Source organism: Saccopteryx bilineata, chromosome 3 (genome assembly GCF_036850765.1).
Source record: "Saccopteryx bilineata isolate mSacBil1 chromosome 3, mSacBil1_pri_phased_curated, whole genome shotgun sequence".
Classification (NCBI taxonomy): Eukaryota; Metazoa; Chordata; class Mammalia; order Chiroptera; family Emballonuridae; genus Saccopteryx; species Saccopteryx bilineata.
In genome coordinates, this window is record NC_089492.1 from 256,681,712 (window position 1) to 256,706,899 (window position 25,188).

General features: G+C 43.5%; 1 protein-coding gene and 2 long non-coding RNA genes across 3 annotated transcripts in view; 2 read left to right on the plus strand and 1 right to left on the minus strand.

Moving 5' to 3' along the window:
- Window positions 1-318: 318 nt before the first annotated feature.
- LOC136331208 (uncharacterized) lies at window positions 319-4,643 on the plus strand. The gene is made up of 6 exons (XR_010730457.1): window positions 319-487; window positions 1,089-1,119; window positions 1,314-1,499; window positions 1,829-2,018; window positions 2,132-2,199; window positions 4,369-4,643. It is a non-coding gene; the product is annotated as an uncharacterized lncRNA (long non-coding RNA).
- A 1,260-nt stretch (window positions 4,644-5,903) lies between these two features.
- Window positions 5,904-9,004, minus strand: LOC136331001 (uncharacterized). The gene is made up of 3 exons (XR_010730425.1): window positions 8,971-9,004; window positions 8,624-8,652; window positions 5,904-6,008 (listed from the first exon to the last, which is right to left on the minus strand). It is a non-coding gene; the product is annotated as an uncharacterized lncRNA (long non-coding RNA).
- A 354-nt stretch (window positions 9,005-9,358) lies between these two features.
- The window catches only part of TESK2 (testis associated actin remodelling kinase 2), a 169,497-nt gene continuing 153,667 nt past the window's right edge, over window positions 9,359-25,188 (plus strand). Inside the window, exon 1 of the mRNA XM_066269345.1 lies at window positions 9,359-9,676. The gene's annotated coding sequence lies outside the window, so the exon portion shown is untranslated. The remainder of the gene's footprint in view (window positions 9,677-25,188) is intronic.

Consider the following 25,188-nt stretch of genomic DNA (forward strand, 5'->3'; position numbering starts at 1 on the left):
TAATTTTCAGGGTAGCTTGGACTCCATTTCCCAAGAACATATGGGACCCGCATGTGTCACGGTTGACTTTGCGCGATGCATCCTGGGATATGTAGTTTAGTTTGTTTCCGGAAGCAACCACTATATAATCAGAAGGACTCGGTTTCCCGGCAAGCTCCACGGTGGAGGTGTGACTGCACATATTGCCTCTAGGGAAACGTAGTTCGGCAGCCTCCATCGCGGGTTGTCCCAGTGGGAAGCGAACTCAGTTTCCCAAGTAGCCCTGCGACATGTAGTCTGAAATAGAACTTTCCTGGACACTAGGGGGTTTTGAACACGATGGCGGCAGTAGTAGCTTAGGTTTGGCGTGATGGCGTTAGAGTATCCTGTGTCTTCGGAGGTCTTGACAAAGATTTGGCACCTTCAGCTCCCTCCTGATATTTGCATGTCAGGGTATCCCGCTTTCCCCCAGTTCCCAAGAACGCCTCTTCTCTGACTAGTCTCAAAGGTGCAGATTTTGTCTTATATTGCATTCTTACCCTAGGATTCCTTCTTTCAGTCTGTTATTGTGGCCTTCCCTAGGCCGTAGGTAGGTTGTCTTGTGCTGAGAGAGCAAGAGCAAATGACGCCAGGGGGACAAGACTCTTCCTGCAGGCTATGAATAAGAGCCTGAGCTGGTCTGAGCAGCTTGACTAGCTTCTCAATGCTACTGACTGAAATGTGGCTAGGATTAAGGTAAAGGGAAGTGAGGCCCCTGGTTTAGGAATGTAGGTTAAAGCAGTGGTACCCAGCCCCCCGGGCCGCGGACCGATACCGGTCCGCAGAGAAAGAATAAATAACTTAGATTATTTCCGTTTTATTTATATTTAAGTCTGAACGATGTTTTATTTTTAAAAAATGACCAGATTCCCTCTGTTACATCAGTCTAAGACTCACTCTTGACCCTTGTCTCGGTCATGTGGTACATTTATCCGTCCCACCCTAAAGGCCGGTCCGTGAAAATATTTTCTGACATTAAACCGGTCCGTGGCCCAAAAAAGGTTGGGGACCACTGGGTTAAAGGACCCAGACAGTTCTCAAGAAATATACGCTTGTTTCTTTTGTTGCAGCGGTTGTATCCCCTTTGCATCCCTGCTGCAGGTAAATATTGTCCCTTTATCTACCCCCTTTCAGGATCTCTTTTCCCCTTTTAGGAAGATGTCTTTCAGGATCTTCCTTTTCCAGTACCTTTACCATCCACTATTCCTTTCAAGTGTCTAACTATTAAACATCTGTTCCCTCCTACACCTTCCACCCCACCAACTCTTGCACTTGTTCCCTCTTTATTTCCTCAGCAGGAGACCTGACTGGGACCGGGATTCCCTCTGATCATTTTCTTCCCCAATCAGGAGCCCAAACTCAGCTGATTTGGGCTCTAAAGACTCATATTGTTCCAGAGAGGCTGAGTTGGGCTGAGGAGGAAGTTACTATTCTCAGATCCCAGCTTTGATCCCAGACTCAGGAGAGGCTCGGAATCCTAGGTGTGTATGTGTGGTGTTTGTGTGAGACGAGGATACCAGGGGTTTGGGGAGCCCCTTATATAGTAATTGTGGTTTTCTGCCTGGGTAGGTGATCAGGGCACTAAGGCAAGCTGTGCAGGGCCTACTGGAAGAGCAACAGCAGCAGAAGTCCCAAATCTGTGCCCTGGAAGGATCTGGCCAGTTATTTTCTTCATACACAAAGCCTCATATATGCAAACAATTTTGTTGAACACCTGTTGAGTGCATTTGTATCTTGATTCATAAGTGGAATCCCTAGGCCCATGTGTGAAGCTTTTAGAGGGGCTGACTCCCAACTTGTCCCATTATAGCATCACTAAGGTTGCTGCAGCGAGGCCCAGAGCAGAAAGCGCTTTTTCTGGAGCAACGCCTGGACAGGCTGAGAAGGGAACTGCAGGGCCTTTGAAGCCAGGTGCAGGAACAGGCCCAAGCCCAAATATCAATACAAGGACCACAAAAATGCAGTGCTGCCAGTGGCCTTCACCAAGAGCTGCAGAATGAGTAAGTGATTGTCAAGTGATGGGCAGCAAGAGTAAGGTCCTTGAACTCCCAGTACTCTGGTAGCCTCCTCTGGGCTTATTGACTTTAGAATGACATTGCTATTATCCTTGCAGGAGGCAACCTCTGCGGGAGGAGTCAGAGATTCTCAGGGAGGAACTGAAGTTGATGTGGAACCAGCTAAGTGAGTAAAAGACTGGGGGAGGGACTGAGTTCACCTGTCCCATTTTCTGGAAAGCCTTCTGGTTCTCCCAGTAAGTGACCATAGCTCTAGGAACTTGAGCTACTCAGAATTCTGGCCAAGTATTTTTTTCTTTTTTTTTGACAGAGACAGAGAGAGAGTCAAAGAGAGGGACAGATAGGGATAGAGAGGAAGGGAGAGAGATGAGAAGCATCAATTCTTTGTGTGGCACCTTAATTGTTCATTGATTGCTTTCTCATATGTGCTTTGACCAGGGGGCTCCAGCAGAGTGAGTGACCCCTTGCTCAAGCCAGCAACCTTGGGCTTCAGGCCAGTGACCTTTGGACTCAAGCTGGTGAGCCTGTGCTCAAGCGGCGACCTTGGGGTTTCGAACCTGGGTCCTCTGCGCTCCAGTCTGACATTCTATCCACTGTGCCAGCACCTGGTCAGGCTATTTATTATTATTATTATTATTATTATTATTTTTGTCTTGCCTCCAAAGGTATGTCTACTTTCCCTAGTCAGCTGGGAAGCTTCCTGTCAGCTGGACTAGAATGCTTCTGTTTCAGTTTTCAGCACCAAAATGGACACAAGGCAGGGAGGGTGAAGGAAAGAAGTTGGAGAATAGCCTTTTACATTTTCTCTCATCTGCAGCTCAGCATCAGGAGCTGATGCTGAAACAGAGGCTGAGAGGTGGCAAGCTCAGGCCCTCAGCTGAAAGGTAGGGCCAGGATTGGATCTATCCCTTAATATCTCTCTGTGGAGGCCCTTTCCTTTCTCTGTCTATCCTGTTGTGCAGGCGGGCCAGGATACCCTCTCTCACCCCTATCTCTTTCTCTTCTCTGTGATGACTCTACCTCCCTTCAAAGCTCTCTTCCTGGCCATGAGAAACTCTACTCCAGGCCATGAGAAACTATTCTTGCCTACTGAGGGTTCCAAGTGTGCTGAAGAGGCCAATTATGGGTTGAGGGGTTTCTTTTGGAGAGAGTGAAGTTTGATTCTACCTGGGACTATAATCTGGCAGAATTGGAGCAGCTGCAGAGAGGCCAGGTGGGCAAAGAGGCTGCCAGGACAGAGGCCAAGGATCCTAGGACAGAGGCCTAAGATGCCCAGCAGGAGCATGACCTCCTCAGGTCAGGGGGTATGGGTGCCTGTGGCAGTGGAAGGGGTTTGTCTCACAGGGGCCAAGCACTGGGGACCAAAGTTCAGCTCTCCTGTATTTCACATGGGCCAGTAGGGGCAGTATGAGTATCTGAGTTACAGCCCATAAAGACGATACTGGGCATTCTTTTTTTTTTTTTACAGGGACACAGAGGGGGTCAGAGAGAGGGATAAATAGAATAGGGACAGACAGACAGGAACGGAGAGAGATGAGAAGTATCAATCATCTCATCAGTTTTTTGTTGCCCTTGTGACACCTTAGTTGTTCACTGATTGCTTTCTCATATGTGCCTTGACCGTGGGCCTTCAGCAGACCGAGTAACCCCTTGCTTAAGCCAGTGACCTTGGGTCCATTCTGGTGAGCTTTTTGCTCAAGCCAGATGAGCCCGCGCTCAAGCTGGTGACCTCGGGGTCTTGAACCTGGGTCCTCCGCATTCCAGTCTGACGCTCTATCCACTGTGCCACCGCTTGGTCAGGCCTGGGCATTCTTTACTTGATATGAAGTCACTGAGGTATCTTTATAATGTTTGGAGGATAAAAGGGGAGTTCGTGTCTCAGGAAGGAGGACAGTTCTATGCTTGAAGGGCCCCTTTGACCCTCTATCACCATTTCTGCCTCTAATTCTGTTTCCCTTTTCAGAACCTCTGTTCACATCCTCCAGTCTAACCCCTGGCCGCCATGTTTGCCATGACTCTTCATTTAGCTCTGAAGTCAGTCATCAGGACAATAACAGTAGCTGAAAACTTTTAAGGAAGTTAGGTGAGGGGTAAGGGCAGGGATCCCAGTTCTGGGGAGGCTGAATCTAAATGTTGCCCGAATGCCACCTGCCTGATAATTTGGCACTAGGTAGAATGGAGTCTCTGCCTTTTTCTTAGTGAATCCATCGACCTCTGTTGCTACTTATCCCAGGTCAGGCCTGTATGTCCCTCCCCATCAGACAGGTCCAGGGCCTAGTTCTGTGTATCACAGTGCTTGCTGATGGTTTATCTTCTCTTTTCTCTCTCCTCTTAGATTTCCAGAAGAGCACCTTTCTAACCTGGAACCCAGCTACTTTCAGCTGCAAGCCCAGAGCCTTGAGCAGGAGGACCTGTCCTTCAAAGGCCCCAAGATACTCTTGCATCACCTTGTAAGAGTAGTAGGATAAAGTCTTCTTTGCTCGCCTTCCTCTCCAGGAGGACCCTGTTTCCGGACTCCCTGCCCCTCCCCTCTTGATCAGTTGGCATCTGCCCTCTCTACTGAGGCTTATCATTGCCTGTCCACTTTCCCACCAACTGCAGTAAAATGGTTTGACCCTCCCTGATGTGTTTTCCTGTGAATCAGCACCCATGTGGGATAGACACAGCTGTACCATTTCTTCTTTCTATAACATAAGTGCTTCCTGCCACATTTCTCTCTGAAATCCAAGTTCGTAGACATTTATACTTGTACATTCTGAGCTTAAACGCTGTCTTCAGTGGAACTTGGAGTGAGAACTCCCATTCTGGCAAGCAGAATGAGGTAGGACAATGTTCTGGGGTAGCACTGTTGTGGATGCAGAGGAGGGTGAGACATTCTGGCGGGCCCTGGACCTTGGCAATAGGAGGCTTTATCTCCTGGTCTCTAGTTTCTGCTCTTGAGGCTCACTCTAGCCCTTCCACACCTCCTCATCCTTAGCAATCCAGCCTACATTTCCATAGCAGTCTACTCCCTGGTCTCTGTTCTTTCAGTTTCTCTGCCTCTAATTCAGTGGCTTTTAGAATTTTTTGAGTATGACCTCCAGTAAGAAATAGTTTACATTATAGCTTAGTGAATACATACACACACACGTATATATATATTTATTTAAACTGAAATATATTGAATGATTCAGTACTTATGCTTACTAGGGCCTGACCTGTGGTGGCGCAGTGGATAAAGCATCGAACTGGAATGCTGAGGTTGCTGGTTCGAAACCCTGGGCTTGCCTGGTCAAGGCACATATGGGAATTGATGCTTCCTGCTCCTCCCTTTCTCTCTCTCTCACTCTCTTTCTCTCTAAAATTAATAAATAAAATAAAAATTTAAAAAAAAGATTAAAAAAATACTAGGAGTGACGCACTCTGATATTTCCTAATTAAAAAGTGCATTGTGGCTATTGGCTCTGATCCTTCCACCATTTGGTTGATCTCTGGAAAATATATCTTCCTAGGTAGACTAAGGGAAGCATTACTTTCTCCTTAGCTGTGCTTTGTATTCTAGACAGTGTAGTCCAGAATTTCCTGAGAAGCAACAGCATCACTGAGGTCTCATGAGATCTCTTCCATTGCTAAATATAGCCAAAAGATAATGCCATTCATCCACCTAGTATATGTTTATTGAGCATAATATATACCAGTCCTGGTATGTATTTATCCTGTGCTAAAATGGGCAGTGGGTTCACGTAGAGGCCACAGCTCTTAGCTCAGTCCAGCTGGGAAGAGGAGACAGTTATCTGAAATAAAAGCATCATAAAAGGCTGATAGCAGGAATTACTTCCTTTATGGGGAGCATTCAAGGCCCTGGCATAACAAGCAGACAGGTCATGAAGAGTGGTCTTTGACACCTGAATAAGGCAATCCTTGGTTCTTACCCATCAGCATTAGGGAGGTTGCTGAGAGTGGAATGATAGAGATCAGGTCTTGGTGATATAGAACCTGTTCAAAACACAAGCAAAAAACTTCCCATCAAGGCTCATCTTTTTGCTAAACCAGGTGTAAGGAAATCCTGATTTTTAAATTTCTTTTTTTATTTTTATTTTTTTGTGACAGAGACAGAGACAGAGAGGGACAGACAGGAAGGGAGAGAGATGAGAAGCATTAATTCTTCATTGCGGCACCTTAGTTTTTCATTGATTGCTTTCTCTTATGTGCCTTGACTAGGGGCTACAGCAGACCGAGTGACCCCTTGCTCAAGCCAGTGACCTTGGGCTCAAGCTGGTGAGATGTGCTCAAACCAGATGAGCCTGCACTCAAGCCGGAGACCTTGGCGTTTCGAACACGGGTCCTCCACATCCCAGTCCGATGCTCTATCCACTTTGCCACTGCCTGGCCAGGCTTGATTTTTAAATCTTTTGATACATCTGGCATGGTGGCGTTATTCAATTCTACTTGCTATCAGTGTACTACTTATTTATCAACTATTCAATACTTTGCAGCAGGCCCTGTGGGAGATAGGGTTTGCAAGGGTACCAGAGGTCTAACAGCAGAAATATTTAACAGTAATATTGAACAGTGGTATTTGAACTGTCACCAGGTGGCAGCACATGACTTTATTTCCAGAAGATTTTCTTTTTCTTTAAGCAACAGAGACAGAGACAGAAGGACAGACAGGCAGGAAAGGAGAGAGATGAGAAGCATCAATTCTTTGTTGCGGCACCTTAGTTGTTCACTAATTGCTTTCTCATATGTGCCTTGACTGGAAGGGGGTGGCTACAGCAGAGTGAGTGACCCCTTGCTCAAGTCAGCAACCGTGGGGTCATGTCTATGATCCCATGCTCAAGCCAGCGACCCTGCGCTCAAGCTGGTGAGCCCATGCTCAAGCCGGAGATATTGATGTTTAGAACCTGGGTCCTCTGTGTCCCAGTCTGATGCTCTATCCATTGCGCCACTGCCTGGTCAGGTGATTCCAGAAGATTGATAACAGAAAGAAAAGGCTTTGGGCCAAAGGGACTGGGCTAGGGTGCTCCTTTTGCCCTTCAGATATCCTGTGAGCTAACAATTAAGGGTCCTGTTAAGGCTTCTTTTCTGCTCAGAAATCTATTATACACAGAATAAAAAACAAAGGACAAATTTGTCACTGAAGCCCAACCCATATTTAAACTCTTATCTTTCTACTCTTATCTCCTACTACACATCTTTTTAATTTTTTTTTTAAAGGGGGAAAGAAGATTTGACTGGTTTAAAAATAATAATAAAGGGGGAAAGAAGGAGAGAGAAACAGCAATTTATTTTTTTTTGGTATTTTTCTGAAGTTGGAAGCGGGGAGGCAGTCAGACAGACTCCCGCATGCGCCCGACTGGGATCCACCCGGCACGCCCACCAGGGGGTGATGCTCTGCCCATCTGGGGCATAGCTCTGTTGCAACCAGAGCCATTCTAGTGCCTAAGGCAGAGGCCATGGAGCCATCCTCAGCGCCCGGGCCAACTTTGCTCCAATGCAGCCTTGGCTGCGGGAGGGGAAGAGAGAGACAGAGAGGAAAGAGAGGGGGAGGGGTGGAGAAGTAGATGGGCGCTTCTTCTGTGTGCCCTGGCCAGGAATTGAACCCGGGACTCCTGCACGCCAGGCCAACGCTCTACCGCTGAGCCAACCGGCCAGGGCCTACACATCCTTTTAAAAATTTATTCATTTTTAGAGAGAGAGGAGAAAGAGAGAGAGAGAGAAAGGGGGAGGTGCAGGAAGCATTAACTCCTATATGTGCCTTGACCAGGCAAGCCCAGGGTTTCAAACTGGTGACCTCATCATTCCAGGTCAATGCGTTATCCACTGTGCCACCACAGGTCAGGCTACATTTTTTTTAAAGATCTTATTTATTGATTTTAGAGACTGGAGAGAGGAAAGAGGGAAGCATAAACTCATAGTGGTTGCTTCTTATATGCTCCTGGACTGGACAACCCTGGGGTTTTTGAACTGGTGACCTCAGCATTCCAAGTTGTTGCTTTATCCATTGTGCCACTATGGTCAGGCCTACTACACATCCTTTTAAAACTGTATTGTGGCCCTAGCTGGTTTGCATAATGGATAGAGCGTTGGCCTGGTATGTAGACATCCCAGGTTTGATCCCTGTACAGGGCACACATAAGAAGTGACCATCTGCTTCTCTTCCCCTCCCTCTCTCCTCTTGCAGCCAGTGACTTGATTGGTCAAGTGTCAGCCTTGGCACTGAGGAAATTCAGTTGATTTGCCCCCAGATGGGGGTTGCCACATGGATCCTGGTTGGGACGCATGTGGAAGTCTATCTCCCCTCCTCTCACTTAAAAAACAAACAAAAGACAACTTTATTGTTACTGGAAATGCACACCATCTGTACTCCAACTACAGTAGTCTTCCCATACCCATGGGGAATATGTTCCAAGACTGAGGGATGGCTGGGACCATGGCAAGTACTGAATTCTATAAATACTATGTTTTTTCTTATACATACATACTTATAATTAAGCTTAATTTATAAATTAGGCACAGTAAAAGATTAAGAACTAATAATAAAATAGGACAATTATGACATACTGTAATTAAAATATGAATGTGATCTCAAAATATTGTATTGTACTCACCCTTTTTGTGATGTGAGATAATAAAATGCCTATGTGAGAGATGAAGTGAACGAGACACTATTAAGGGTTACTTGAATGTAAGCATTGATACAAGCAGAGTCAATCTGATAATGGTGATGGCTACTAAGTGAATAACCAGCTGCTGTTACTATAGTATATCAAATCATTAGTACAGTAATTGTTTATGTAACAGTATTTTCCCAACACTATACTGAGGACACTGCGTTCTTACTGACTTTTCCTTACTCAATCTTACTCAGTTACTCAGTTACTATAACTTTACCAACCCAAAAGCCGCGCCAGTCGAATCCATTTTCTTTTGGGTTTGTCAATTACCACTCGCTTACCTGTTTGGAATTTTGATTGGTCCATTTTGTGTTTACTGTCCCGCCTTCTGCGAGGTTCCAGGACTTGGGTTTCCCCCAGGTGTATTTCCTCCGCTTCGGTTCCTCCGCTTCGGTTCCTCCCCCCAACACACAGCCTCTTCTGTTTTTACCTCCACTTTCTTTCTATTGGTTCCCTTCGTTCTCCGGAGTTGGCGCCTAGGGCTGTTGATTGGCTTTCTAGACACCCATGATGCCCAATCTTATACCACGTGGCAATACTGACGCTAATTGGGCAATTCCATAAGGCTCGTTGATTAAGGGTTGACTGTTGATTGGCTGTTGTGAGGGAGGGCTTGAGAGGGGCGTGGCCACTGAAGCCCCGCCTTCAGCTCCTCTGACCGGCTGGGCAGTCGTTTCAGTCGCTGGCTGCTGAAGAGCCCAGCAGATCTTTCATCTGCCCTCTTTGGCTCGCGGGCCAGGTTATCCTGCCCTGCCAAACCGGCGGGGGGAGTCGCCCCGACTGTGGGGCCATGGCAGTAGACTCCTTGTCCTCCGCCTCTGCTAGTTCCGCGGAATCGCCGGCTACTGTGCGAGGGACCCCCACCGCCTCCGCAGGCTAAGAGCCGCTGCTGCCTCCGAGCTCTGAGGGCTACTATGTTCCCTCTTTGCCGCTGCTTCCCTCTCCCGCTCGCTCAGGCAACTCTCTGGCTGCTCAGTCCCGCATCAGGTAACGCCAAGAGAGCGCGTGGGGCGCAAATCCCGGGCACCCCGGCCCGCGCGCAGCTGCTACGCCCGCTTCGGCTTTGGAGCATTGGCGCTGGCGTCTCTCGGCCCCGACGGGACCTCTTCTCTTCCCAGAGGTGCTACTCTCAGAGGTTGGGGGCACTCCTGGACCCCGTCCCTTTCCCTTTTCATTTCTCTCACGGTCCCAGGACTACCTCCACACCAACCCCCTCAGTCCTCGCAGCCTCGGAGGCCTGGAACCGATTAGAAGTTCCTTCATATCATGGATCTGGCCTTGGTCCTCTCAGGGACTTTCCTCAGTTCAGAGACTCAGGAATCCTTTATTTCCTCGGAGAACTGTTTCTGAGACCTACAACTTGACACTGAGAGCCTCCTCGGCTCAATTACACTCTCCTCTCTCCGAGCTGGTCTCCTTCACTTTACTTCCCCTCAAACATACTCTAACCTCGAAAACATCCATTTCTAACCTTGAAAGATACTTCCCTCTCCCCAGACACTACTGCTTCCATCTCTTTTTCTCCTGTCATTCCTCTTCTCGGCATCCCTCCTTTTCCCTCCTCATCCTGTTACCCTTCACTTTGAAGACTCTGGACTAAGCCAGTATTCAGACTTAGCTAGAAATGAAAATCAGATTGGTCTGATTAAAAAAAATTATTTGTTGATTTGAAAGAGATTTTTGTTGTTCCACTTATTTACACATTCATTGGTTGATTCTTGTATGTGCCCTGACTGGTGATTGAACTGGCAACCTTTGTGTATCTGGGTGATGCTCTGACCAACTAAGCTACCCGGTTGGGGCAGGCTTGTCTGATTTTAAAGTTTTCAACTTATACTTCAGAAAACCTTGCTGAAAAATTTGGACTTTATTCTGTAGGTGTGGGAGCCATTGAATGTTTTGTAAGCAGGAGTTTGGTATGATTGATTATCTCTGATAACAATGTGGAGGAAGAATTTAAAATGAGGACAGTGTGGAGACAGAAAGCCTAGGTAGGTAGGAAACTAGTGTGCTAATCCATATCAGAGGGAATAAACTGGAATAGTGGTAGGAAAATGAGAATGGTGTGCAATTTTATGAGGTTTCAAAATCGATTTGACAGAATTACTTGGCTGGTGGGATGGATTGGTAGTGTTAATTGAAGTGTGGACTATAAACAATTTTGAGGGAAAGTAATGAATGTGGTTTTGGACAAATTCAGTATGAGGTGTTTTTCAGATATCATTGTGTGTACCTGGAAACTTTGATCTGAAAATTGGGAGAAAGGTTAGAACAATACGTAAATTTGAGGGATCAGCACAGAATATATGCATGATATTTGAAGCCTTAGTATGGATGGAAATACTGAAAGAAGAGAAGGGCTGCGGATCAGAAGGAACATTATTGTTTGAAGGGTAACAGACACTGAGAAAGAGAGGTTTAAAAGAATGGGACAAGAACTAGAACAGAATGGCATTATAATAAGCAGCCAAAGGAAGAGAGTTTCAAGAAGGGAGGGGGTAACCATCAGTGTCAGGTACTCTAGAGGTCAAGTGGAATGAGAATTAGGAAGAAACTTGAATTTAACAATTAGGAGATCACTTGTTTCCTTTGAAAGGCGCTTTAGTTAGCATGATGATGGCATTGATAGCAGTATTCAGATCATAATGGTGGGAGGCAGTGAGTAAAATTTCTTTACAAATTTTTTTTAAAAACTTTAATTTATTGATTAAAAAATTTTTTTTAGATAGAAGGGAGGGGTGGAGGTGGGAGAAGCAGGAAGCATCTACTTGTAGTAGTTGCTTCCTGTATGTGCCTTGACTGGGCAAGCCCAGGGTTTCGAACCAGCAACTTAAGCATTCGAGGTCAATGCTTTATCCATTATGCCGCCACAGATTAGGCAGGCATTTCATTATTTTTATTTATTTATTTATTTATTTATTTTTAAATAAAATTTTATTTTATTCATTTTAGAGAGGAGAGAGAGACAGAGAGAGAGAAGGGGGGGAGGAGCTGGAAGCATCAACTTCCATATGTGCCTTGACCAGGCAAGCCCAGGGTTTCGAACTGGCGACCTCAGCATTTCCAGGTCGACGCTTTATCCACTGTGCCACCACAGGTCAGGGCTATTTTTATTTTTTATTTAATGAGAAGATGGGGAGTCAGAGACAGACTCCCCATGCGCCCTGAGATTCACCTGGCAAGCCTACTAGGGAGTGATGCTCTGCTTATTTGGGGCCCTTGCTCTGTTGCAGCTGGAGCCATTTTTTAGCATCTGAGATGGAGGCCATGGGGCTATCCTTAGCACCAGAGGCCAGCTTACTCCAGTTGAGCCATGGCTGCAGGAGGAGAGGAAAAGATAGAGGAGAAAAAGAGAGAAGCAAAAGGGGGAGGGGTGGAGAAGCAGATGGTCACTTTTCCTATGTGTCCTGACTGGACTGGAAATTGAACCTGGTACATCCACTACCTGGGCCAATGTTCTACCACTGAGCAAACTGGCCAGGGCCAGGCATTTCATTATTTGACACCAAAAGAGTAGAAGTCAAGGTAGATAATGATGTGATAGAAGGGAAAGAAGGTGAGGGAGTTTGACAGATGGCCTTATCTTTTTATTATTTTTAAAATTTTATTTATTGATTTTTTTGTTTAATTTTTAAAATTTTTTTATTTTTATTTATTCATTTTAGAGAGGGGAGAGAGACAGAGAGAAAGAAGGGGGGAGGAGCTGGAAGCATCAACTCCCGTATGTGCCTTGGCCAGACAAGCCCAGGGTTTTGAACCGGCGACCTCAGCATTTCCAGGTCGACGCTTTATCCACTGCGCCACCACAGGTCAGGCTATTTATTGATTTTTTTAGATGGAGGGGAGAGAGAAGTGAGAAGCATCAACTCATAGTAGTTGGTTCCCATATATGCCTTGAGCAGGCATGTCCAGAATTCCAAACTTGGCAACCTCTGCATTCTAGGTCAGCACTATATCCATTGTGCCACCACAGGTCAGGCCTTATCTTCTTTTTTTTTATTTTTAATTTTTAAATTTTTAAATTTTACAGAGACAGAGTCAGAGAGAGGGACAGATAGGGACAGACAGAGAGGAACGGAGAGAGATGAGAAGCATCAATCATTAGTTTTTCATTGCGACACCTTAGTTGTTCTTTGATTGCTTTCTCATATGTGCCTTGACCGCGGGCCTTCAGCAGACCAAGCAACCCCTTGCTCGAGCCAGTGACCTTGGGTCCAGGCTGGTGAGCTTTGCTCACACCAGATGAGCCTGCGCTCAAGCTGGCGACCTCATGGTCTTGAACCTGGTTCCTCCACGTCCCAGTCGGATGCTCTATCCACTGCGCCATCGCCTGGTCAGGCCCTTATCTTCTTTTGTAAAAAAAAGTTATTTATTTATTTATTTTAGAGAGAGAGAGAGAGAGAGAGATAAGGGGGGGAAGCAGGAAGCATCAACTCCCATATGTGCCTTGACCAGGCAAGCCCAGGGTTTCGAACCAGCGATCTCAGTGCTCCAGGTCGATGCTTTATCCACTGCGCCACCACAGGTCAGGCCAGGTCTTATCTTCTTGATGTGATCAATTATCTGTGAAATCAGTTATCTCTGGAGACAGATATGACAAGTTTCTGGGTTGAGTATTATGATTATGGCCATGGAAATCTTCAATGGAAAATGAAAGGGGAATAGATTAAGGAGTTTTTTTGTTGTTTTTTTAGATTTTTTAATTTTTTATTATTTATTATTTTTATTTTTTTATTATTGATGTTACAAAGGAAGGGTGGGGACGAGAAGTAGTTGCTTCACTCTAGCTGTTCATTGATTGCTTCTCGTATGTGCCTTGACCGGGCAAACCCAGGGTTTCGAACTGGAGACCTCAGCATTGTAGGTCAGCACCCCATCCATTGCGCCACCACAGGTCAGGCTAGATTAAGGAGTTTTAATTTTTATTTATTTATTTATTTATTTATTTATTACAGAAACAGAAAGTGAGTCAGAGAGAAGGATAGACAGGGACAGACAGACAGGAACGGAGAGAGATTAGAAGCATCAATCATTAGTTTTTCATTGCGCATTGCAACACCTTAGTTGTTCATTGACTGCTTTCTCATATGTGCCTTGACCACAGGCCTTCAGCAGACCGAGTAACCTTGGGTTCAAGCTGGTGGGCTTTTCCTCAAACCAGATGAGCCCGCACTCAAGCTGGCGACCTCGGGGTCTCGAACTCGGGTCCTCTGCATCCCAGTCCGACGCTCTATCCACTGTGCCACCGCCTGGTCAGGCTAGATTAAGGAGTTTTAAAAAACGATTGCTGACCACATTGAGGACCCAGTTAAAATTAGAAATAATATATTTGTAATGGGGCTCACTAGCATGGATTTTACCCTTTCTCCAGCAGCCTATGAGCAGGAGAGCAAGAAAAAGGTTGTTGGGTTAATCCAGAATTGGAATTTATAAGAAAAAAAGATAAAAAGGAGAGTAGTTTTATACTTAGTGATAGTGTGGGAGATAAGATGGACCCTGAGTAAAACTTTTAGAGGGGCTGGTGTACTTAGAGAATAAGGACACAAACAGAAATGTGGTTGAAGACCAGGTTTTCTATGAAACAGAATGGGAAAGCTGAAAGTTCAATACTTCAAGGTAAGAAAAAACAGGGTGTAACTGTCTGAGTGCTGTTTAAGGGGAATGGAGGTATACCTTGTTTCCCCGAAAATAAGACATCCCCTGAAAATAAAAAAGAACTAGTGCAATTTTTTTCAAGCTTAGAAATATAAGGCCTTCCCTGAAAATAAGACCTAGCGCATCTTTGGGAGCAAAAATTAATATAAGACACTGTCTTATTGTTAGGGAAACGAGTAGATTGTTGTACATGGAAATAGAGTCACAAGAAATTCTTGATTGGCCTGACCTGTGGTGGCGCAGTGGATAAAAGCGTCGACCTGGAAATGCTGAGGTCGCTGGTTCGAAACCCTGGGCTTGCCTGGTCAAGGCATGTATGGGAGTTGATGCTTCCTGCTCCTCTCCCCCTTCTCTCTCTCTTTGTCTCTCCTCTCTCTCTCTCTCTCTCTCTCTCTCTCTCTCCCTCTCTCTCTCTGTCTCTCCCTCTCCTCTCTAAGATGAATAAAAAAAATTAAAATATATATAATAAAAAGAATTTTTTTTTTTTTGTATTTTTCTGAAGCTGGAAAAAGGGAGGCAGTCAGACAGACTCCCGCATGCGCCCGACCGGGATCCACCTGGCACGCCCACCAGGGGGCGATGCTCTGCCCATCCGGGGCATCACTCTGTCGTGACCAGAGCCACCCTAGCACCTGGGGCAGAGGCCAAGGAGCCATCCCCAGCGCCCGGGCCATCTTTTGCTCCAATGGAGCCTCGGCTGCGGGAGGGGAAGAGAGAGACAGAGAGGAAGGAGAGGGGGAGGGGTGGAGAAGCAGATGGGCACTTCCCCTGTGTGCCCTGGCCGGGAATCGAACCCAGGACTCCTGCACGCCAGGCCGACGCTCTACCACTGAGCCAAGTGGCCAGGGCCAAAAAAAGAAATTCTTGATAGAATTCAGAGTTTGACTGGTTATGCTGATGTTTGTGATGACATGACTACAATATATTAATAAATGCTGATTTTTTTGTTCAACAATAAATGTGAATTCTTGTTTGTGGAAATATAAGACATCCCCTGAAAATAAGGCCTAGTGCATCTTTAGGAGCAAAAATTAATATAAGCCACTGTCTTATTTTCAGGGAAACACGGTAGTTTATTGAAATAGTGAGGGGTAAAGGGGCTAAATATGTTGAATATGTCTTTAGTATGAATGTCATAGTTACCCAGTATGAGCAGTAAATGGAACAGAGGAGATATTGGGTCCTATAGGTGGGGCTGTTCAGAATTAAGGGGCTCAGAATTGAGTTGGAAGTTCCGTGGTACAGATTAGAAAGTAGTACTAGGTGATGTAGATATATAACTGTTTGTAACTTAATGTCAAGATCCTCAGATACTTGGTGCCCTGGTTGTGTGATGTATTATTCTCTCATACAGGTGTATATTTGGGATGATCTCAAACACTAATCCTTTGTATTTGGCACGTGATGAGCCTGTTTAATTCTGTTTAAAAGTATATGTTTTGTGAGGCGAGGCTAGGGACTCACCACTCAAGGATCCCCAATAACACTTTGTACTTATGCTAATTGTAAACAGAAATATATATTTAAATGTACTCATTCCCTGTCTTATTTAGACTAGAAAGCTGACTTGCTTTAATGCTTTTTTCCCTGTGTGAAAGTGTTTATAGTTACGTTTAGTGTTGTACAATTCATGGAAGTGTTTATAGACATATTCTTATTGATGTATACTTTATTATTCTGCCAAATGAGAGTTGTATTGGAATTTGAAACCTATGAGAAAGACTTTTATGAAAGTTTTGTCTCCTTTCAGTAAATGACATTGTATAGTGTGGATGATAGTGAATGTTTCAGACCAACAATGAGTATTATTGTTATTTTCCAAGTATAAAATGCTCCCATGTATAAGACGCATCTTAATTTTGGGGGCCTGAAATTTGAAGAAAAAAATGTATCATATAAAGTTATTGAATTCAAGTTTTATTCACCATAAAATTCATACAACTCATCACTGTCGAAACTCCCATCCATTAGCTTGTCCTCATCTGTGTCTCATGACAAATCACTGTCTTCAACAATGAGTGCAAAAACAAGCGCGAAAAAGTGGGAAATGTGAGTAAAAAAAATGTACAGCCACTGTATAAGATGCACCCAGTTTTTAGACCCCAAATATTTTGAAAAAGGATGTGTCCTATACATGGGGAAATATGGTATATTATTTTCCAAGTCATCATATAGAGATGACTTCACTGGATTATTTTTTGCTGAGCATTGAGAGGGAATGGGTGTTTCAGAGAAGAGTCTACTTGTGATAATTTTTAAGTCTTCCATTTCAGAAAATTTCAGAAAATCAGTATCATACAAGGAAAAGCAGTGGAAATCCTAACTATAATCAACTCTTGTTACCTATATGATAGAAGGCAAATTTATTAGCCTCTCTAAGCTTTAGTTGTTTTTTTTTTTGGTTTTTTTTTTGACATAGAGTCAGAGAGAGGGACAGATAGGGACAGATAGGCAGGAATGGAGAGAGATGAGAAGTATCAATTCTTCATTGTGGCGCCTTAGTCTCCTAAGTTGTTCATTGATTGCATTCTCATATGTGCCTTGACAAGGGGGGGCACAGCATAGCTAATGACCCCTTTCTCAAGTCGGGGACCTTGGGCTTCAAGCCAGCAACCTTGGGGTCAAGTCAGCGACCATAGGGTCATGTTTATGATCCCACGCTCAAGCCAGCGACCATCGGGTCATGTTTATGATCCCATGCTCAAGCCAGCGACCCAGCACTCAAGCTGGTGAGCCCACGCTCAAGCCGGATGAGCCCTCTCTCAAGCAGGCAACCTCAGGGTTTCAAACCTGGGTCCTCTGCGTCTCAGTCCTATGCTCTATCCACTGTGCCACCACCTGGTCAGGCTAGTTTGTTTGTTTTTTATCTTTGGCTAGGTAATACATTCAAATGGTTAAATAAATACTTGCATATTTATGTTTTATATAAATGGTGGAAGTGTCACTCCTATGCCTATCTCCCAATCACCTAGTTCCAAGCTAACTCCCAACCACTTTTACTAGTTTCTTTATATTCTTTTGGACTTTATTTGGGCAAATGCTGACATATTGCCTTATTTTTTTCAATTTTCATGCAAAAGTTAGCTCACAGCTCCCCCCATTCTGCACCTTCTCTCTTTCTAACTCCCATATGCTTTTTCACTTCATATATCTTAGAAACCTTTCTAAATTAGTATAGAAAGATCTTCTGCTTTAAAAAACACCTACACAGTATTCCATTGAATGCATGTATCATAATTTAACTATTTTCTTATTATATTATTTTTAGTCTTTTGATATTATAAGCAATTTTATAATGAAGATTTTTTTTTTAAAACAGACAGAGACGGAGTCAGAGAGAGGGATAGATAGGGACAGACAGACAGGAAAGGAGAGAGACGAGAAGCATTAATTTTTTGTTGTGGCACTTTAATTGTTCATTGATATCTTTTTCATATGTGCCTTGCCGAGTAACCCCTTGCTCAAGCCAGCGATATTGGGCCCAAGCTCACCTGGTGAGCTTTGCTCAAACCCGATTAACCTGCACTCAAGCTGGCAACCTCGGGGTCTCGAACTTGGGTCCTCCGCGTCCCAGTCTGACTCTCTATCCACTGTGCCACCGCCTGGTTAGGCTATAATGAAGACTCTTAAAGAGGAGTCATTTTACATGTGTGCAAGGGTGATAAATTTGAAGAAAATATGCTTTCTAAGTCAAAGGATATATATGTAACTGAAATATTGCCAAAGTGCTTTCCCTAGTGATTATTTCAATATACATTCACCCCTTAACATTTCTTTGAGGTAGGTACTACTGTTATCTCCATTTTTCAGATGAAAAATTGAGAAATAGAGAATTTAAGTGACTTACCCAAATCACATAGCTAATGTGGCAGAAATTTAAATTAAGCACTGTGGCTTCAGAATCAGTGTTGTTAATGTTATTCTTTACTGTTATTAAGCTTTAAATTTTGCCAGTCTTACAGATAAAAATGATACCTCAGAGTAGTTTTAAAAAATTATGTTAAGTTGAACTATCTTTTTATGTTGAGTTCTCTTTCCTTTTTTTTTTTTTTTAGTGAGGGACAGAGACAGAGAGACAAAGAGTAGGACATACAGGGACAGGCAGACGGGATGGGAAAGAGATGAAAAGCATTAATTCTTTGTTGAGTCACTTTAGTTGTTCATTGATTGCTTTCTCATATGTGTCTGGACCAGGGGGCTCCAGCTTAGCCATTGACCCCTTGCTCAATCCAGTGACCTTTAGGCTCAAGCCAGCGACCATGGGGTCATGTCTATAGGCCCACACTCAAGCCAGCGACCATGGGGTCATGTCTATAGGCCCACACTCAAGCCAGTGACCGTGTGTTCAAGTTGTTGATCCTGTACTCAAGCTGGCGACCCTGTGCTCAAGCTGGCAACCCCGTGCTCAAGCTGGCAAACCCCATGCTCATGCTGGCGACGCCCTGCTCAAGCTGGCGAGCCCATGCTCAAACTGGAAGAGTCCATGCTCAAGTCTTCAACCTTGGGGTTTCGAACCTGGGTCCTCTGCGTCCCAGGCCTATGCTCTATCCACTGCTTCACCTCCTGGCCAGGCTCTTTCCTATTCATTTCTAAGTGTCTCTATATATGATATATAAGTATCTTTCATATAAGATTTTTTTTTTTGTCTGTGGTATGGCAAAATATTTTTCCATTTTAATAGTCTTCTGGCTATTTTAATTTTATTCCCATGTAGAACTTTTAGAGATTTATGTAGATAACCTTCTCAATCTTTTCCTTTCTTTATACCTTTTGAATTTTGAGTCATAGGAAGGTTTGAATCCTTATTTTTTTATGTCTGCCCAATAGGAGCAAGAAAAGTTAATTGTGAAGGTCAAAGTGTTTTGTTAACTGTAAACTGTAAGTCATTATACAGATGCAATATGATGTTATTTATTAATTTGTCTTCTGAACAAGTTGTATAAAGGCTGTTATCTCCTTATACATTAAATGTGATAGAATGACGTCATTTTCTTTCTGTAGTGTGGAAAACTAGGATGTTATTGATCTTGTGATAGTGTTTTCTTGGACAATTTCCATGGGATCTTTTTCTTTTTTTTTCTTTTTAAATTTTTATTTATTGATTTTAGAGAAAGGGGAGAGAGAGAGAGAAAGAGAGAGCGAGAAAGGTGGGGGGCAGGAGTGGGAAGCATCAACCTATAGTAGTTGCTTCTCATATGTGCCTTGACAGGGCAAGCCAGGGGTTTTGATCCAGCGACCTCAGTGTTTCAGGTCCAGGATTTATCCACTGCGCCACCACAGGCCAGGCGGGATCTTTTTCAAAAGTAGGGACTATGGAAATCGTGAAGTATTTTTGCATCTTTAGTCTTGTTGTTCTTTGTATTAGGTATAATTAGAATCTGACTAAAAGTTCTCAAAAATTGTTTTGCTCTCAGGTTAGCCATGGTTCATTAAAATACACATTATTTACTTTGAGTATTGTATTTGTAATGATGGGTAGAAATTTGTAATTTGGGAGGTCCCCTTACATTTTTAAAATTACTTTTTAGAGGGGAAGGAAGGGAGAGAGACAGAGAGATAAAGAAACATTGACTTGCTCCACTTATTCATGCTGTCGTTGTTTGATTCTTATATGTGCCCTGACTGGGGATTGAACCTGCAACCTTGTCATGTCTGGACCAATGCTCTAACCAACTGAGCTCACCAGCCAGGGCATTTTTGTTGTGATTATAAAATTAATGCATGTTGATTAAGGAAGAATTGGGAAATAGAGATGATTTTTAGTTTAGAGAGACAGAGGAAGGGAGAGAGAGAATGAGAGAAGCATTCATTCCTTGCTCCAATTAGTTGTGCTTTCATTTATTTTATTTTATTTATTTTTATTTTTTTTATTCAGTGAGAGGAGGGAGGCAGAGAGACAGACTTTGGTATGTGCCCCGTCTGGGATCTACCCAGCATGCCCACTAGGGGCTGCTACTCTGCCCATCTGGGGCATTTCTCCATTGCTCAGCAGCTGATCTCTTTAGTGCCTGAGGCGGAGGCCATGGAGCCATCCTCAGCACCAGGGGCCAGCTTGCTCCAACTGAGCCATGGCTGCAGGAGGGAAAGAGAGAGAGAGAGAGAGAGAGAGAGAGAGAGAGAGAGAAGTGAGAGGGGGGAGGGGGGGAGGGGGGAGGGGGGAGAAGAAGGTGGGCACTTTTCCTGTGTGCTCTGATCAGGAATTGGACCTAGGACATCCACATGCTGTGCCGACACTTTACCACTGAGCCAACTGGCCAGGGCCAGTTGTGCATTCATTGATTGCTTCCTGAATGTGCCACAACCTTGTTGTTTCAGGACGATGCTCTAATCAAGTGAGCTAACCTGCCAGAGCCTGGAAAAGAGATGATTTTAAAGGAGAAGAGCCCTGGCTGTATAGTTCACTTGGTTAAAGCATTGTCCAAAGCTCAGAGGTTTCTGGTTTGATCCTCAGTCAGGGCACATACAAGAACAGATTGATGTTCTTGTCTCTCTCTCCTGCTCTCCCTTCTTCTCTCTCTAAAATCAATAAAATAAACAAAAATAATAATAAAGGCCTGACCAGGTGGTGGCGCAGTGTATAGAGTGTCGGACTGGGACGCAGAGGACCCAGATTCGAGACCCTGAAGTCGCCAGCTTGAGTGTGGGCTCATCAGTTTGAACAAGGCTCACCAGCTTGGGCCCAAGGTCGCTGGCTCGAGCAAGGGGTAACTCGGTCTGCTGTAGCCCCCCCTCCCAGGTCAAGGCACATATGAGAAATCAATCAGTAAACAACTAAGGAACTGCAACGAAGTATTGATGTTTCTTTTCTCTCTCCTTTCCTGTCTGTCTGTCCCTATCTGACTCTCTGTCTCTGACACACACACACACACACACACACACACACACACACACACATACACACACAAAAAAAAGGAGCCCTGGCTGGTTGGCTCAGCAGTAGTGTTGACCCGGCATATGGAAGTCCTGGGTTCGATTCTCAGTCAGGGCACACAGGAGAAGTGACCATCTGCTTCTCCACCCCTCCCCTTTCTCTCTCTCTCTCTCCCCCTTCTGCAGCCATGGCTCATTCAAGCAGGTTGGCCCTGGGTGCTGAGGATGGCACTGTGGCCTCACTTCAGGCGCTAGAACATCTCAGTTGCCAAACAACAGAGCAACGGCCCCAGATGGGCAGAGCATTGCCCCATAGTGGGGCTTGCTGGGTGGGTCCCTGTCGGGGTGCATGCTGGAGTCTGTTTGCCTCCCTACCTCTCTCTTAATAATAATAAAGGAGAAGATAATACTTTTTCAAATCTTCCCAAGATTCAAAGAGTGAATAGCCAATGTTAACATTTTGGATTATATTCTTTTTGTATATATGTCTGCATTGTCATCACCAGCTCTCTAAGGCTTGGCATAGTGCGTGGCCCCTAAATAAATGTGTGTTGACTGAGTGAATGAAAGATTGAATATGTTTTTACATAGAAACTGTGGATCTCATTGTCCTATTTTTTTTTTCTCCACTGTAAATTTTGATTCATAGAGTAGTATTAAACTTTGTGTGTCACATTTTATTTGGAGATAAGTTTGAGTCTAAGCCCTCATGGAGATCAGAGTTCAGTAAAAGGGAAAGATAAGCAACAATTAAACTACTGTGTGATAATTGTAGTAACAGAAGTTTGTGTAAGGCATTACCTAAGCATAGAAGAAGAGGTCAGAGGACACTTCTCACACAAGATGGTTACTAACAGAGCCATGCAGAAGAGGTCAGAAAGAACATACCAGTATTGTGCCAGATAGGTACTAGACTTACCAGAGTGATCGCTTTGTAAGGCATTATAACTGTCTAATCACTATGTTGTATGCCAGAAACTAATATAATGTATGTTAACTGTAAATGAAAAATAAATTTAAAAAAAAAGAAGAAAATTTCAGCCCTGATTGGGTAGCACAGTTGGTTAGAGCGTTGTCCCCATACACTAAGGTTATGGGTTCAATCCCGGCCAGGGTCACATACAAGAATCAACTAATTAAAAAAAAAAAAGAATCAACTAATGAATGCATGGATAAGTGGAAAAACAGATTGATGTTTCTTTCTCAAAATAAATAAATAAAATAAAAAAATAAAAATACAAAAGAAAATTCCAGGGAGAAAGAATATTACATACATAGGCATTGAAGTGGTGTGAGTAAGGTTCTACAATAGTTCTCTATATTTGGAGCAAATTGTGTCTGTGAGTAAAGGTATACAGATTGATAAGGGTAGACATGTGGCTAGGGGCCAAATAAAAAAGAGCCTTGTACCACACATAAAGAGTTCTCAAAAGTTTACTCATCTTGGAGAATAGATTGAAAAATGTGTGAGAGTGGAGATGAAATCAAGACCAAGAAGACACTGAATACAACAGCTAGAATGAGGGGAACATGACCTAAGGTGAGATTGGAAGGGAAGGCTATACTCAAAAGGTGGGTTAAGTCTAGGGGATAATGATTAGGCCAGTTTTAGTAGAGCATAGTATTTGAATGTCTAGCTAAGGAATTTTCTTTTTCTTTTTTTTTTTTAAGTGATAGGAGGTGAGATAGTGAACAGACTTCTGCATGTGCCCTGACTGGGAATTGAACCTGGAATATCCATACACTGGGCCGACACTTCATCCACTGAGCCAACTGTCCAGGGCTAAGCTTAAGGAATTTTATATGCAACACATGTCAAAGATTTTTTTTTCATTTTTTTATTTATTCATTTTTAGAGAGGAGAGAGAGAGACCGAGAGAGAGGAGAGAAAGACAGAGAGAGAGAAGGGGGGGAGGAGCCGGAAGCATCAACTCCCATATGTCCTTGACCAGGCAAGCCCAGGGTTTCGAACCAGCGACCTCAGCATTTCCAGGTCGATGCTTTATCCACTGCACCACCACAGGTCAGGCCATGTCAAAGATTTTTAACTGTCTTATGTGTTATGTGAACTGTTACAGGTTGCAGTTTGCTTCCTTCTAGCTAGTCTGAAATGATGTTGAAATCTTTCATGTCTATGAAATAGTAGAAATATTATCAAAGACAATTGTATTTAATAGGTATAAAATTTTGGACTGAAAAATTACCTTTTATTTGAAAAGAAATATATTTATAAAGACTCATGAAAATACCCTTGTGTAAAAATGCCTTTGCTTTCTTTCTTTCTTTCTTTCTTTCTTTCTTTCTTTCTTTCTTTCTTTCTTTCTTTCTTTCTTTCTTTCTTTCTTTCTTTCGAGAGAGACAAGGGGGGAGGAGCTGGAAACATCAACTCCCATATGTGCCTTGCCCAGGCCAGTCCAGGGTTTTGAACAAGCGACCTCAGCATTCCAGGTTGACACTTTATCTATTGTACCACCACAGGTCAAGCTGAAAATGGCTTTTATAATACCTAGTTATATGCTTTCTCTTCAGATTCTAGCATGCTAAAGCCCTGTATTTTTTTTAAAGGTATTCTTAGCAGAGTATGAAAATTTAGCTAGAATTAACAGCAAACTTATTTTTTATTGATTTTAGAGAGAGAGATAGATGGAGAGGGAAAGTGGTATTGATTTGTTGTTCCACTTAGTTGTGCATTCATTGGTTGCTTCCTGTATGTACCCTGACTAGGGATTGAACCTGCAACCTTGTTGTTTTGGGACGATGCTATAACTGAATGAGCTAACCAGTGAGAGACAAGCTCTGGTCTTGTTGAAGCTTCACAACAAGTTTAAGGAAATTATAAGTCCCCTTAAAGCTTCATAATTACATTAGTGAGTACATTTTTAACTGGAACTGGATTTTTTTTCTGAACTTAAATCAGAAAGGAAATATTTCAAGGAAGTAAACCCTTATGAGAAATTTAAAGAAATGTCAGGTAGCCTGATCAGGTGGTGGCACAGTGGATAGAGCATAGGCCTGGGATGCAGAGGACCAAGGTTCAAAACCCTGAGGTTGGTGGCTTGAGTACAGGGTTGCTGGCCTAGGTGTGGGATAGTAGATATGACCTCGTGGTTGCTGGTTTGAGGCCAAAGGTCACTGGCGTAAGCCCAAGGTCGCTGGCTTGAGCAAGGGGTCACTGGCTCAGCTGGAGTCCCTCAGTAAAGGCACATGTGAGAAAGCAATCAAACAACTAAAGTGCCACAATGAATAATTAACACATCATCTCTCTTTGTTGCTGTCTGTCTTGCTAAAAATAATGATAAATAAAAAAAGAAATGCCAGGTAATATGATGTAGTTAGTATGAACACAGTTTAATGACTACATCTTTTTTCTAATTAAAATTTTTTATTTTATTTTAGTGAGAGATGAAGGGAGAGAGAGAGAGCGAAACAGGAACATTGATTCGTTCCTGTATGTGCCCTGACCAGAGATCAAACCGTCAATCTCTGTGCTTTAGGATAAAACTCTAACCAACCAAGCTATCTGGCCAGGGCAATGACTACATCTTTTGTATTTGTATTTTTGTACATTCAAAATTGAACAATTTAAGAGACTCAGGTTCTCCTGACCTGTGGTGGAGTGGATAAAGCATCAACCTAGAACGCTGAGTTGGTGGTTTGAAACCCTGGGCTTGCCTGGTCAAGGCACAAATGGGAGTTGATGTTTCCTGCTCCTACCCCAATTCTCTCTCTCTACTCTCTCCAAAATGAAGAAATAAAATTTAAAATAAATAAATAAATAAATAAATAAAAGACCCAGGTTCACTGTACATTAATTGTGAAATAATATGCACTTTGCTACATTTATTATGTCAATAAATTGAAGTCTATTTTGTAATTGTAGGAGCAGTATAACATTATAGTAAGGTTAGAATAATAGTAAAGAATAAGTCATAATCCTACTACTCCAAAATAAGTTATGACTTTGGTATAATTCT